General features: G+C 43.9%; 1 protein-coding gene across 1 annotated transcript in view; it reads left to right on the plus strand.

Annotated features, from left to right (window-relative positions):
• The window catches only part of VPS41 (VPS41 subunit of HOPS complex), a 193,512-nt gene that overhangs the window by 41,498 nt on the left and 137,036 nt on the right, over positions 1 to 14,978 (plus strand). The window lies entirely within an intron of this gene.

The following is a 14,978-nucleotide window of genomic DNA, read 5'->3' on the forward strand; positions in this document are numbered from 1 at the left end:
TTTTATATGCAAACTCCATTTAAGGCCCTTGTATCTTCTGTAAATTTGGAATTTAGCCAATTATTGTTATCCATTTTGCATCTAAAATGCTCCATTGTGTTTCCTTTAAATTATAACCATGTAGAATGTCTAGGTGCATTCTTATAAAAAGGAAAAACAGCTTCTGCTAGTGAGTAATTAGCTTATTTGCATACTTAGAGACTTTGTCATTCTTAAACTGTTCACCCTTTTACTGGGAGACTATTATCAATTGTGTCTATCATTTTCTCCAGATGCCAGAGTAATTGGAAATTGATTATTAGCATTGTTGGTTCATTTGATCTTTTCTAATTATAAAACTAGTATTTTATGTGATTGTTTTGAATATTAAACTTTTAAGGGATTATTATTGATTCAAAATGAAGAACCAGATTTCTTTGTGATTCAGAATCCTCAAAGATGAAGAAAATGTTAAATTTGAAATGTATTTGTGTGTGGGTGTGTGAGCCACACCTGGTGGTACCCAGGCACTCCTGGCTCTGGACTTATGAGCTGTTTCTGGTGGTTGGAGGGGTCTGGTGTGGAGCAGGCCCCGTTCTCGATCCTGCCTCCTCCCATACAAAGTATGCACTCAGCTCTTTGAGCCTCCAAGGCTGAGTTTTGATTTTTCAGAAATACCTTGCCTGAAAGAATCAAATCAGCTATGGTTATGTGAATGTGAACTTCTGAGGTGAAAAAGGTGTTTTGGGGGTGGGGGAGATAGGCATGATTTTTTTTTCCAAGAAAACATCAGCTTTTGTTGAAAGAGTTAATTATAAAGTAATTATAAAGATCTGACTTCTAAAGAAGATCTTCTTCTGATTTTTTTTTAATTGAATCACTGTGAGCAATACTTACAAAGCTTTCTTGTTTGAGTTTCAGTCATACAATGATCTAACACCCACCCTTCCATTGGTGCACATTTTCCACCATCAATGTGACCAGTATCCCCCTTCACCCCAACCGATACCTCCCCCTGCTTCTATGGCAGACAATTTCCCCCATACTCGCTCTACTTTTTGGCATTATGGTTTGCGGTACAGATCCTGAGAGGCTATCACAGTTGGCCCTTTATCTACTTTCAGCACACGTCTCCCCTCCTGAACATTCCCTCCAACTATCATTGACTTAGTGATCCCTTCTCTATTCCAGCTTCTCCCCGAGCTCATAAGGCAGGCTTCCAACTATGGAGCAATATTCCTGACCCTTGTGTCTACTGTCCTTAGATGTCAGTCTCATATTATGTTACTTTATATTCCACAAATGAGTGCAGTCATTCTGTGCACTCTTTCTAACTCATTTTACTTAGCATGATACTCTCCATAACTATCTGCTTATAAGCAAATTTCATGACTTTGTCTTTCCTAATAGCTGCGTAGTATTCCATTGTGTAGATGTATTCATGTTTCTTTAACCAGTCGTCTATTGGGAGATCAACTTCTACCTGCAAGAAGAAGGATGCTTTGTTTGCATCCCAGAAGGATGACAGAATCTCTGAAATAGTGGAAATGAATTAAATATTCTAACCCTACTGATACATGAAACAGATGGTGGGTTTTGGTTTTTCCCTTGGTGGTGGGGGTGGTGGAGGTTAGAGGCTGGGAGAGGCTGTTAGCATGGTACTATTTTTGTTCTTTTGTCTTACCCAGGAATTTGATGGAAGGAAAAAATATTGTGGGTTGGCTACACCCTGTAAGGATTACTTCTGGCTCTGTGCTCAGGAATCACACCTGGCTGGCCTGGGGGATCATATGGGGTGCTAGGGATTGACCCTGGTTGATTGCATGCAAGGTAAATGCCATACCCTCTGCACTGGCGCTTCAGCCCCTAGAAGAAAAAAAAGTTTTTTTCCTGATCATTACCATTAAGTATGGGAATTAATGTGACAATTTTCAGACTGTCATAATTTTAAAAAATAGCCTGAATCTTCAGATTCTAATCTCTGATTAATTTTCTTTATTTATTTTACTATCCTGATGACAATGTTTCTTTGTGGGACTGCACACAAACACAACACACACATACATACTCATACATTCATAAATCATACCGCTGAGCTGAGATTATTTCTATGTCTGTATACTCTTGAACAATTGTGTGGAAAGGTTCATAAGAGAGAGCTTTATGTTACCGAACTTTCTGTGACTGTTCATTTGTTGCTTTAGAAGAGGTAAAACCAGGCTGGAGAGAGAATACAGGAAGCAAAGCACTTGCCTTGCAAACAGCTGCCTAAGGTTCAAACCCCATCACTGCATATGGTCCCCTGAAACACTGGCAGGAGTGATTCCTAAGCACAGGGCCAGGGTAAGCCTCTGAAGACCTCCAAGTCTAGTCCTACCCACCACCCTCATTCCTCCAGAAAGTCCTACCACACTTAATCACTTAATCACTTAACTTCCCGTTAGTCGTCGATTTGCTCGAGCGGGCGCCAGTAACGTCTCCATTTGTCCCTGTTGCGTGCTAGTGTAGCCCAATGGCATCTGTTCGCTCCGGGAACATGAAGGGCCTCAAACCGATCGTTCATCATCTTGACGAAGAAGTCTGACCATCTGGTAGGTGGGCGGCCACGCGGTCTTTTGACATCCCGTGGAATCCAGTCAGTAACAGCTCTAGTCCAGTGGTCGTCTTTAAATCTCATTACGTGACCAACCCATCTGATTTTTGACACCTTGACAAATGAGACAGCGTCCCTGATCCTTGATCGTCGACAGATGTCAGAACTCCGGATTCGTTCTCTCATTTGAGTGAAACGTGATATTCCAAGCATAGCTCTTTCTATTCTTCTTTGGGAGACCTGAATAGCGTTCTCATCTTGTTTGCCTAGGGCCCAGGTCTCTGAGGCATATGTTAATGCAGGAAGAACAGTGGAATCAAAGAGATGTGCCCAGAGCCGGAGGTTCTTCGTCCTCTTAGCTATTTCTTCGACGTTCTTGAAGGCGTTCCAAGCCGCTCTCTTCCTCCTGCGCAGCTCGGGTGCCAGGTCATTTGTCATGTTGACCTCTCGACCTAGGTACACATAGCTATTGCATTCAGAGATGGTCGTTCTGTTGAGAGCGAATCATCAGGAACGAGGCTGTTTCTCATAAACATTGTCTTCGTAAGGTTCAGCTGTAGTCCTACCTTTCCACACTCACGGTCAAAGTCGGCCAGCATTTGTGCCGCTTGACTGATGTTTGGTGTTATTAAAACAATGTCATCAGCAAAGCGGAGGTGGTATAGTTGCCGACCATCTATCTTCACTCCCATTCCTTCCTGTTCCAGTCATCGCATGATGTTCTCGAGGGTGGCACTGAAGATTTTCGGTGAAATGGTATCACCCTGCCGCACCCCTCTCTTGACATCAACGATCACTTCTTTGTAGAATGGTGAGATCCTGGTAGTGAATCCACAATACAGCTCACGGAGGATCCTGATGTATTGGGCTTGAATGCCCTGATTGGCTAGGGCTTCAATGACCGCTTCCGTCTCAACAGAATCAAAGGCCTTCTTTAAATCAATGAACGTTAAACAGAGCGGCATCTTGAACTCTCGAGAAACCTCAATGAGCTTGGTTATCGTGTGGATATGGTCGATGGTGCTGAATCCTTTGCGGAACCCTGCTTGCTCGCATGGTTGTCCTTCATCTAGTGTTCTGCCAATCCTATTTAGGATGACTCGAGTGAACAACTTGTAGATGACAGACAATAGGCAGATTGGGCGATAGTTGCCAATGTCATGGATGTCTCCCTTCTTGAACAGTAGTACGATCCTGCTGGTTTTCCATTGGGACGGAACCTTGCATTCAGACAGGTAGCGAGTGAAGAGCCGAGCCAGTGTATTGATGAGTACTGACGGCAGGTTCTTCAGGTGTTCAGGTGTGACCTTGTCTGGGCCGGGTGCTGTTTGTTTCTTTACCGACGAAATGGCATGTCGGATTTCGGAAGGGAGAACGTTGGGAACAACATATCCATCCTGTGGAATTTGGTATGTCAGCAAGTGGACATGGCTATCATTCCTCCAGAAAGTCCTACCACACAAAGAGTTAAAATAGCTAGGGCAATAATTTATTTTGCATATTGATGTTTAGGTTTCAGTACATTTAAAAAGTACTCGTAATATAAATTAAGATACTCTAACTCCAAACATGTTTTTAATATTATTTTTAGATATAGGTATGATATTGAAACTTAATTGATAAAGTTACTCACACAGAGTAAAATATAAAAGGTCTAGCCTGTCACCTAAAGGGAATCAAGATGCTAAGAAAACCACCTTCTAAATGTAGATTGAATATATCCCTGATTAGTGGTTTGTCTTAATTACTTATGCAGAATATGACTGGTTACTTCAAGTTCTTAGAAGATATCAAATGCGTTCTGTTGGTTTGTTTTGTGGCCATACCTGGTAATGCTCAGGGTTTGTTTTTGGATGTCTGATCAGCAGGCCGTGTGTGGTGCTGGGCCTGAGCAGGACATGGCGCATGTGGCCGTACTAGCTCTCTGACCCCTCAGGTTCTTTTAGAATTCACCCAGAGTATTTATACCTATACAGTTCCATTACTTTCTTTAAAAAAATGTTTTGTATGAAACTTTAAGCACTGTGATTTACGAATTTGTTCAGAATATAGTTGTTTCAGTCTACCACGGATGTGACATTTCCTTCACCATTGTTTCCAGTTTCTCACTCATCAGCCAAGCCTGCTCCCTTAGCAGCCACAAAGTAATTTACTTTATTATTGCCTGTTACAATATATATCAGATAACGGTGTTACTAAAGTCATTGAGGATATATTGTGCAACATGTTAGGTGTGAGGTGAGCCTTCTTCTGTATTACTGTTTTCACTCTTTGGTCCTAGTGGGTTTCTACTCAACTTTCCCGTCTGGTTTTCTGTGATTCTACTGGACTGTCAGGCCTGTGAAGCTTGGAGTCACTGCTGGTCGCATATGTGGCCATGTGCTTCAGTGTCTGAGCTGGGGTGATCAGCTGCTGGCACCTCTCCGAGATCAGTCATGGAGCTGAGCTGTTTCTGTGGTGGGGGCAGGAGCTGGATGTGGGTGAGTGGAGTACTGGGAGACAGTCTACCCCCATCCTGCTAAGGCTCCAGAGATATGGGTCCACTGGTGGCCAAGTCCACAGGGGTAGCTCAGCTGCTGGTGCCTTTCCACAGTCAGTCGTGGAGCCCTGTTACTTTCTCTTTAATAGCCCTATATTTTCCTTAAGCATTCTGATTTAGGATTTAGTAATTGGAAATACTTTGAAACACCAAACAGGCTTTTTGGGGACATTATTCTGTGTGTCTTAAATCTTTATATTCTTTCAGGTTTACTGGAGGGAGAGCTAAGAACTCCACTGAGCTAATATAAATTTTTGTGGCTTGCCTTTATGTGTTTTTCTCTCTTGGTGAGAAACAGATTTTGCTCTCACTGTACTATCAACTGTAGCCTTCAGATAGACTCCAATATGATGATGGATGGTTTCAAAAGAGAAAATGATAAGAAAGCAAAACAGAGGCTAGAGAGATAGTGCAGTGGGTAGTGTGCATACCTTGCATGCAGCTGATGTGGGTTTGATCCCTGGCGTCCCATATTGGCCCCCTGACCCTGCCAGAAGTGAATCCTGAGCACAGAGCCTGGAGTTACCCATGAGCACCATAAGGTGTGACCCAAAAATTAAAAAAAAAAAAAGGCACAGCTTCTTGGGTATTTTATGTATTATAAATGCAATTTTTAAATTGATATTCTGTAGTTTACAGTGCTATTAATAGTTCCTCATGCACATAATTCCAGTCATGCTTGCCCTTTCCCAGGGACTCCAACTCCTCTCCCTTCCACTCTAGTGAATGGGAGAAAATATTTGCATACAGTATATCAGATAGAAGGTTGATTTCCACTCACAAAACTCAATAACAAAAAGTTCAGTGACTCCCCCTCCATAAATGGGGCAAGGAGATGATCAGACACTTTCCTAAAGAAGCCCTGGGATCAATTATGATGTAGATTACTTAATTACTAAGTGCTTTTGCCTTTAAGTTAAAAATTAAAAGGAAATAAATTTAGTCTTTTTTAAAAATTTTTATTAGTGAGGCACCATGAGGTACAGTTGTAGACTTACAAATTTTTGTGCTTGGGTCTCAATAAATTTAGTCTTTTACAAATATTTATGAAGCCCTTTCCTTGTTTATGGCCTATGGAATCTGGTTGGGGAAAATACCAAAGCTTAGCTTACATGAACTTGCATGAGCATTGGGAGACTTTTCTCAGTATAGTACCTTTTTCCTGTTTTGGTTCCATAATTGTGGAAACAATATCTGATCTGCATTGTCTTTCCCTTTTAGAGGGCGCTCTGCTTTTTATAAAGTAGATAAAGTGGCGAAGAGTGGAATACCTGGGTAGGGAAACACTTATTTTAGGTTTCTCCAGAGCTTGAGTCCTATGTTTCAGACAAGAAAAATGACCTTGGTTATCATCTGAGCAACTTATATGCTAAATGTCTTCCTTGAGAACATTTGCCTAGTTACAATAAGTCTGTCAGAATGTTGTTAGATTTTCTAGAAAAGTTTCATCTCCAGAGGAGAGAATTAAGTGCCCTACCGTGAGGCAATCTAAAACTCTAAGACTCTGGTTGCATTTTATTGTAGTGGGAATCATTCAGTGCACTGTGATTGCTCTGTGACAGAAATCCAACTCAGCCAGGCTTAGCCGTGTGGATTCCCTGTTCTGCGGGAAGGTGAAGTGTGGCTGCAGAGCTCAGCAGTGCTCAGAGTTCTTGCCTCTGGCATAGGTGCATTTCATTCGGTGGCATCATGGTCAAGACTAGTGTTAGGACACTGATCCTTCTTAGCCAGCACTTCCTGCCTGGAAGGACTTCATGGGCCTGGTTAGACCCAAAGCAGTTCCTGTAGGTTGTTCCAGTAGGATCTTCCAGCCAGGCTTTGAGCTAGGAGAGGAGAGGAATTAGGGGCATGAGCTACACTTTAATCATGCAGAGAGAGTTTTCTTAGAAGACAAAAGCAGGAGTCTGTTGCCTTCTGGAGCCATTCAGTAGCCAGCTTTTCAGTGCCCTGTGTATTCAACAATGTGAATGTCGAACTGGAATGCACTTTATTCTTCCTCAAGAAAACAAACAAAAGAAAATTGCTGACAATTTATTCCTTGATATCTTAAATATTCTCTTGCCAGGCAAAAAAAAAAAAAAAAGGATTTTCTTTTACGTCTGGTCCTCTGGGTCTCCAGCCGTGCCATTTCCTTCCCAGCCCCACATTAGTGCGGGGCAGCGGCTGGGCCCAGTGGGCGAGGAAAGCTGATGGGCACTGGCCAGCTTCTGGCAGGGCTTGGCAGCTCGTGGGGCTGGACCAGGGCAGTGTGGGGTTTGACTGGACAGGGCTCATGCTCCATCCTCCGCCCTGGACCAGAGTTCACTGGGGTGGGTGACTGACTTCCTTGACCTCTCTTTTGCTCCTCCCCCTCCCGCTTTCCTATAAAACGTAGTGGTTTATCACACTTTTGACAGGATTAGTTGGAGGCTTATTTGAGATGTATGTGAAAAATATGCAGCAGAAGGTTCAATAAATTGTTAGCTCTTCTGAGGAATGGAATCCAACCAAGAACTTGATCCACGGCATTTGCTTTCTTAGGGAGAGTTGCTAATTCTCTTACATGGTTGGCTTGGAGAATATTGGATGTAGGTGAACGCAGAGAGGAAGCAGAGAGGCAGGTAGGAAACAGGAAGGAGGAACAGAAACATCTTCAACACTCACTCTTACCAACTGAATTTGCTTCCGGGCCCCTTAGATTTTTTGTTTGTTTGAGGGTTGGAATCCTTTTACCTTGGCACAGATAGATTTATTTCTTTGATATTTAAAAATATGCTTACTTAGGTGACAAGTTCCGTGTAATGGACCCCTGTACATTTGTGGCGAGTTGACTTTAGAAGTTCATAGCCCGGCAAGCTACTGAGAGTATCCCGCCCGCAAGGCAGAGCCTGGCAAGCTCCCCGTGGCATATTCAATATGCCAAAACAGTAATAAGTCTCGCAACGGAGATGTTACTGGTGCCCACTCAAGCAAATCAATGAACAATGGGAGGACAGTGCTATTTAATGTAGACATTAAATAACCCGTGGTTACGAGATTCATCTTTGGGGAACTGTTGAGAGACTTCAGGGGGAATTGATGAAGTGGCATTTTACACTGGACAGTGTCCTAACAACTCCTGTGATAAAAGTTCTTCAGAGTTTGGGAAAGTTTCAGTGGTGTTTCTTCATCTTATTTCTGAGGCTTCTCTGTTTGGTTAATAGTTCAGCCTCAGGGACTGAAAAGATAGTATAGTGGGCAGGGTACTTGCCTTGCTCATGACTAACACGGTTCTGCTAGTCATATCATCCCATATGGACCCCGAGCACCACCAGAACTGATTCCTGAGTGCAGAGGTGGATTAACCCCTGAGCATCTCAAGGTGTGGCCCCCAAATAAAAACAGACAAAAATTAAAAATATAAAGGGGGAAACTCAACTATTAATAGCTTTGTAAATCATGGGTCTTTAATTAAATAAAAATTATTTAAAAATGCATAATTCAGTCTCAATTATTTAAACTATTTTTACTGCCTCTTTTAGGCAAGTGATTTTTTTCACCTGCCTGTTGGAAACACAAAGCTTTACTTTCCCAAGTGTTGTTTTTGATGGAATAAAATGCTTTAGCATTGCTCTTACCATTGCTATTGTAAATAGCAAAGGGGAAAGTGAGTAAGAGCTTGATTTCTCCTAGCAGACTTCCCCTTGCCACTGTTGGTCCCTCGAGCTTGTGACTGAGAGCTGGAGCAAGAGCATCTGTGTGATCCTGGTGCTCGGCTGGGACACTCACCTGGCTTTCCCAGCAGGTGCTGTGAGCAGAGTCGGTGCTGAAGGTTCAGCATAGCAGATGCAGGAGTAAAATCTCCAGGGTGATGACCCCGTTTCTGCTGCCTTAACTATGATAGAGGTAGTTTATTACACGCTCTCGGGCATTGTTCTCTGAGGAAAACACGGAAATTTAGTTATTTATTTGCAGCTGCAAGTTCGACTCCTACAGGCTTGCCATGTTGGTGTCTTGACCAACTGTAGCGGACACTTATTTGCCATGCCGGCCTTTGAGCCACCCTGCGTGGAAACACGCACATCAGTGTTTATTTTTACGCTCAGCTATTATCTGGAGTCACTTAGACTCTGAACGTTGATTTGCATCATGCACTGCAGCCGGGACCGAAGTGCTGGCCTTGCACCTTCCCTGCTGAGTGCTTGCTCTCTCGAGTGACAGAAATTGCTCTGAACAGGTCCGGCCTTTGCATTAGACAAGTATATTTTTTTCTTTGAGTCTTTGCTTCAGCAGTGGGGACTAATGATCCAGAAAAAGAAAGTTGTGTTTTTAAAATACTTTTTTTGTTTTCACATATTTCTTTAAAAATTTTTCCCCATTAGGGGCAGGAGCAATAGCACAATGAGTAAGGCTTTTGTCTTGCATGCGGCCATCCTGGGCTCGATTCCCAGCATCCCATATGGTTTCCTGAGGACCCTCAAGGGTAATTCCTGAATGCAGAGCCAGAAGTAACCCCTGTGCATCTCCGGGTGTGACTCAAAAAGGCAAAAAAAAAAAAATTCTCATAAACTCACATTGAGTTTCTTATTTAATCTGAATACAAGAAAGAGCCTGTCTCATCTCAAAGGTGTTTTTCTCAGCTCCAGGTGATGTCTCAGGCCCAGTGATCCTCCATCTCAGATGCTGGTCCCTGTTACTTATCTCCATTATTTACTGCAGATTCTCTAGAAGCTTTTTGTGGTCCCCACTTCCTTTGGCAAGTGCTTTCTACTGCTTCTGCCTTTGTTCAGGTCTTTATTGCCTCTTCTCGGGGTTATTGTGGGAAGCCCAGCTGACGGCATTGTCCCCTGCACTCCTAATCTTCCCCCCACACAGCTGCCCCATGTGTCCTGGGAGGGCTGCCGTGGTTTGTCCTCCCTCCCTGCAGACACACCCATGCCTTCTCACTGTCAGTGGAGTCCAGCAGAAGTCTTCCCTGCCTCTCCGAGTCCCGGCGTCTTTTCCATTGGAATGAGCTTTCCTGTCTCCTGTCCCATGTGTGTCTTTGGGACAGCTTCCTGATGACCTGGGTAGGAGAATGGAGATTTCAGGTCCCTCAGGTGATGGCCTCTGAGTCTCTCAGCAGGGGCCTTGTGAGGATGCATGGCAGATTCAGACATGGAGAATGGTAGCCCATGTTCAAGTCAGGTCACAGCCACCGGAGAGTGAACCGGGGACCAGAGTGGTTGTACCGTGGGGAGGTCACTTGCCTTGCATGGGGCAGAGCTGGGTGTGCGCCCTCCCACCACGGACAGTCACCCCCCAGTGCTGCCAGGAGTGATCCCTGCACACAGGACCAGGGGCAGGTCCTGACCATCCCAGGTTCTGTGCCCAAACATCTCTCCCTCCCTCCCTCCCTCCCTCCCTCCCTTCCTGAAAAGTGAAATGGAGTAAACCAGGTTATATTATAAAATGGTGCTAGGATCACAGACTCCACGTGAGCCCAGGTTCCCAAACCTAAGTGCCAGCTGCCCACTTTTCAGAAAAAAATCAATCAGCATTAACCTCCCCTCCTCCAATTAACCTGCTCCGAGCACCAGCACAAAGTGTCGGCAGAGTCACCTCCCACAATGCCTGTTTCAGCTCCCTTGGGTGCTGCTCTCTTCTGGGGAACACTTGTTGACACACACTGTAAAGGGGACTTGTTTCTCCTCTGTTGTTTAATCCTCTTTGTATAAGTAGATAATTTGTTGATACTAGTTGCTTTTCTTTTCAAGCATCTGTTAATAAATTGTACCTCACTGCCCTTTTGGAACTCTAGGGTGACTTTGCATTTGCCCAGTGATTCTGCTGTCTTTCTTTCCTGCCGTCTTTACCCTGCCCCGCCCCCCAGCATGCCCTTCGCCATCTCCTAGTTGGATATATGTATAAGTAAGGAATATATTGACTCATTTATAAAAAATGATGTTATTACATACTTCATATTATGTTTCACTGTTTTGGAATTCTTTAGGTTGAAAGCTATTTATTTCAAATGACAAATCAAGCAAATCATAAGCAATGAACAGTTGAGAATAATTTAATTGCCTAATGTACTTTTAAATATTTTATGATTTTGAACTGGGCCAGAGCCGATAGCACAGCAGTAGGGCGTTTGCCTTGCACACGGCCAACCTGGCCAATCCAGGTTCGATTCCTCCGCCCCTCTCAGAGAGCCTGGCAAGCTACCGAGACTATCTCACCCGCACGGCAAAGCCTGGCAAGCTCCCCGTGATGTATTCGATATGCCAAACACAGTAACAACAAGTCTTATGATGGAGACGTTACTGGGCCTGCTCGAGCAAATTGATGAACAATGGGAGGACAGTGCAGTGCAGTGCAGATTTTGAACTACTTTTTATTGCAGCTGCATACTCTAGGTCTTAACAATAATTTTGTAATAATATTTCATAAAAAGTAGGGAAAACACTTTAGTCCTTTGAGGAATGGTGGTCAGTGTTTACTGTTATCATTAATGATAATTTTAAAGTTACTTTAGACTTCGTGGCTCATAGATGCTTTATGTTGTTTGTTGGAGTCCCTGCCTCCACCTCCTGCCCTCCCCCTTGCCCAACTTTTTGTTATTGTTTGTTTTGTTTCGGGGTTATACCCAGCTCTCTTAGAACTTATTCTTAAGGTTTTGCACTCAGGAATCACTCCTGGTACTGCCAGAAATTGAACTCCAGCCAGCTGCAGGCAAGCTGACCCTCTGTACTGTCTGTCCAGCCCTTTCCCCATCTTTATTGGGGTACTGTTCCCCATCTTTATTAAGATTCTGTTAGTGATAGTTTCCAATACCACATCCACCATCAGAATACCCACTTGCCTTTATCAGTGTCCCCAAGTATAGCATAACTCAGTTTTGTCCTTCCTGCATAGCCTCAGGTAGTTTAGGTTTATTGAGTTGCTCCCATCACAGTGCTCTCATTCCTCTGTGTTTATTTGTAACTTCTTTCTTTGTGCTCTGTTGACTTGTAAATATTGTTTTTCTCTTCTCCCAAAGTACTTTGCGTAGTTTATTCAGAGCAATGTCCTTTTTGTATGGACACAAGAAGACTTTGTAATGTGATTCTCAGTGATATTTTCCTCCTGGGCATCTGTTTTCCCACCTAAGCCTCAGTTGCCTTTACTTCCTAGCGTCCCCAAAAGCAGGGTCCTGATGAGGAACTGGATGGAACCAGGGCAAGAGGTAAGCTATGTGCTTTCCTGGCATCGAGATGGGTCTGGCCAAAGTGCCATAATGCTTAACTATAAATCAAGAGCTTGGTCATGGAAAAATGCTGTTATGATCCAAAAACAATAACTAGATTTGGGCCCTGCTAGGGTTAGGAATGATTAATCTGGTCTGAGTGCTATAGTCTGAGTCTGTGGCAAGATGTTTCCAAGAGAGCTGCCCTGCAAGCCTCAATGTTGTCTCTTACTGTGTCCATACAAAATAACTAGTCTTGAGATGTTGATAGAGTTATTGGACTAGGGAAAAGAGAAAAACACTTTAAGGGGTATTTTGCCCGTGGGCAGTCAGGAAGGGCTTTGGAATACCTCTTAAGTGGTGTTCCCTTTGAACTGGTGCGCCCTCAGGAAGCGCTTTCTGATGTTGATTTTGCTACCTGACTGGGTGCAGTGTCAGCCCAGAGGAGTTGGAGAGGCAAGAGAGCTGGGGAGAGAGAAAGCAGGGCAGCATGATGGACCACAGAGAAACTAGCCAGGGGGACAGAGAGAGAAGAGTGTAGATGGAGTGGAGACAGAAGGGGACAGGAATGAGAAGCAGTGTGAGACCAGAATGGGAGGCTCAGAGAGACTGGAGCAGGCGCATGGTGAGAATGGAATAAATGGCAACTGATCAATCAACCAGCTTGACCTTCGTTTCCTCCACAGTCTGCCCAGGGCCCGAGCCGACCTGGCTGGTGGAATGGCCCGGGCCTACCCAGAACCTGGGTGGCCAGGGGAAGAGCCGTCGGGGCTACTCCCTGGCCACCCCTCCAGAGAATTTTTACACCCAAGGCCCAGATATCTCTACCCCACCCTTCTCCAACAGGATTCTGGATCAGTTCTCCAGTTCTATTGCCTTTGGCCATTTGTTACTCTCTTACTGTATATCTTTATATTCCGCATGCGAAAGATTGTTCTGTATCTGTTCATCTCCAGATTGCGGAATTTCATTGTTTCTGTAGCCACATAGTATTCCATTGTGTTAAAATACCACAACCCCTTCATCCATTCTTCTTTAGCGGGCATTTGGATTGTTTCCATATCTGGGTATTTTACTATCTGGGCATTTTACTAAGTGCTGCAGTAAACATAGCTGTGCGTATTTCATTTTGAATTAATATTTTGAGTGAATGTTTTTGTGTTTAGGGGATAGATGCAGGAATTTGTATCCCTGGGTTATATGAGAGTTCTAGTTTTCCTTGGAAGTCTCTGTTTGAGTCCAAAAAGTGTATGCATCCGCATGCGCTCTGGCTGAGAACCGCTTCCCCATGCTGACCAATGGTGATGGACGAACGGAGGATGGAGAGATGGGAGAATGGACGAACAGAAGCCAGGGGAATGGGGGAAGGACCAACGGAGAATGGGGGGAACGGGAACAGGGGCCACAGGCTGGTTGGTAGTCAGAGACCATTTTTTTTCTCCCCCCCCCCCCACCTTACAGTGTAGTTATATGGAAATCATGAAGGTAGGGGTACACATAAATAGGGCTGTACTTTATCAAAACAATGAACAGATATAAAGCCACTTCTTTAGGAGAAGTTCTTCTAGGAGATTAACTCAGGGACAAAAATCTCATCTTGGGGTACAGCACTTTAGATTACTAGATGATCCGTTCAAGGGTGGGATTACATCTAAAGGTGTATTGCTTTCTCCTTTATTCAGCTAGTGATCTGTTTAAACAACCATAGTAAATTTACTTCTTACTAATGTTTCTAGTCATCTTATATGGACACAGTAAGACATATTAAGCTTAAAGGTTGGATCTTCTTGGGGACATCTCGCCATATATACAAGACTATGGTCCTCAGACCAGGTTAGTCTTTCCTAACCCCAGCAAGGTTCTTACTCATTTACTTCTTTTTGGGTCACGACAGTTTGTTCTATGACTGTGCTCTTAACATTATACTTGCTTAGCCTGTTCCTTTTTGATGCCTGGGTAGTTAAAGCTTGTCCTCAGTCCATCCAAGCCCCTTCTCAGTACCATTCTTTTATGGGTGTTAGGAAGGAAGAACAACTGAGGCTTAAGACAGGTAAATAGGATGGACGCCCAGGATTGACTCCCATGTTACAAAAGCATAGCATCAACTGTCCTTTTGTGTTATACAAAAAATGATATTACTAAGACATGCAAAGGACATAAAGGAAAGAGAAAAGCAGTATAGGATTAAAAGTACCTGGTGGAATTGATGTACCTTGGGAGTAACTCAATAAACCTAAGCTCCCTGCAGGAGGAGTAAGGACTAACCAATGCTATCCAACATCTCTGTACTGCTTTCTACAGAGGCTGAACTGGATGACTTTCCCAGCAGCAGTGAGTGAGGGCTCCTTTCTCACCAACATGAGTTATTGCCAGACTTTTTTACTGTTTTGAAATGATACCTCATTGCTTTTTTAAAATTTAAATTTCCTTAGTAATAAGTGAGGAGACCTCCAGAACCAGCCATCATCATGCTGAGACCACTCTCCGCACACATGAAGGTACTGGCAGAGGAACAAAGGCATGCAGGTCCCGGGACTGAGATCTCCAAGCCTACTCAGATCGAGGCTGAGCATCCTCCACCCAGATCCTCCAAATCCCATAGGCGGGGGTCACACCCACCAACTGCCCCCCTGGCGCCTGTGTAATCCCATCAATGGCCAAGACTCAGAGACTATAAAACCCAGCTCCTGGAAGCGCGCGGC

Source organism: Sorex fumeus, unplaced genomic scaffold (genome assembly GCF_029834395.1).
Source record: "Sorex fumeus unplaced genomic scaffold, SorFum_2.1 ptg000020l, whole genome shotgun sequence".
NCBI lineage: Eukaryota > Metazoa > Chordata > Mammalia > Eulipotyphla > Soricidae > Sorex > Sorex fumeus.